Source organism: Meleagris gallopavo, chromosome 29, assembly GCF_000146605.3.
Source record: "Meleagris gallopavo isolate NT-WF06-2002-E0010 breed Aviagen turkey brand Nicholas breeding stock chromosome 29, Turkey_5.1, whole genome shotgun sequence".
NCBI classification, from domain to species: domain Eukaryota; kingdom Metazoa; phylum Chordata; class Aves; order Galliformes; family Phasianidae; genus Meleagris; species Meleagris gallopavo.
In genome coordinates, this window is record NC_015039.2 from 3,823,312 (window position 1) to 3,823,775 (window position 464).

Sequence of the window (464 nt, forward strand, 5' to 3'; positions counted from 1 at the left end):
GCTGGGGTGGCATTGGCTGCTTTTGCCTTACTGCTGGTAGAGAGAAAAAGGAGATGGTCTCTCTTAATTTGGGAGTTTTTTTGCCTCCATGTAGTGCATGTGATTTGTTGCTCGTAATAACTTCGTATAGCATACATTATACGAAGTTATACGGGTTCAGAGCGGTGGTTTTGATCTTTGCGTGTGTCTGAGCTGTTAATTATATACATGTAAATACAGTGTCAATATAGAACCAAATACCAGGGAGCAGAGAGGAATGTGCATGAGTAAGAAGATACTGCGCTTTCAGCTCTGAAAGCATGCTTGTATAATTGCCTGTTTCATCTGCGAGAGCTTAGAAAACATTTTTAAACTTGTCTCCATGTTGAGATAACGACGCTAATTTTAACCTATCAAGTTTTTCTGCCTGTCTTCATATTTTCACCTTCTGCTTTCTTACAGAGTTTCTGCATTATGATTAAACT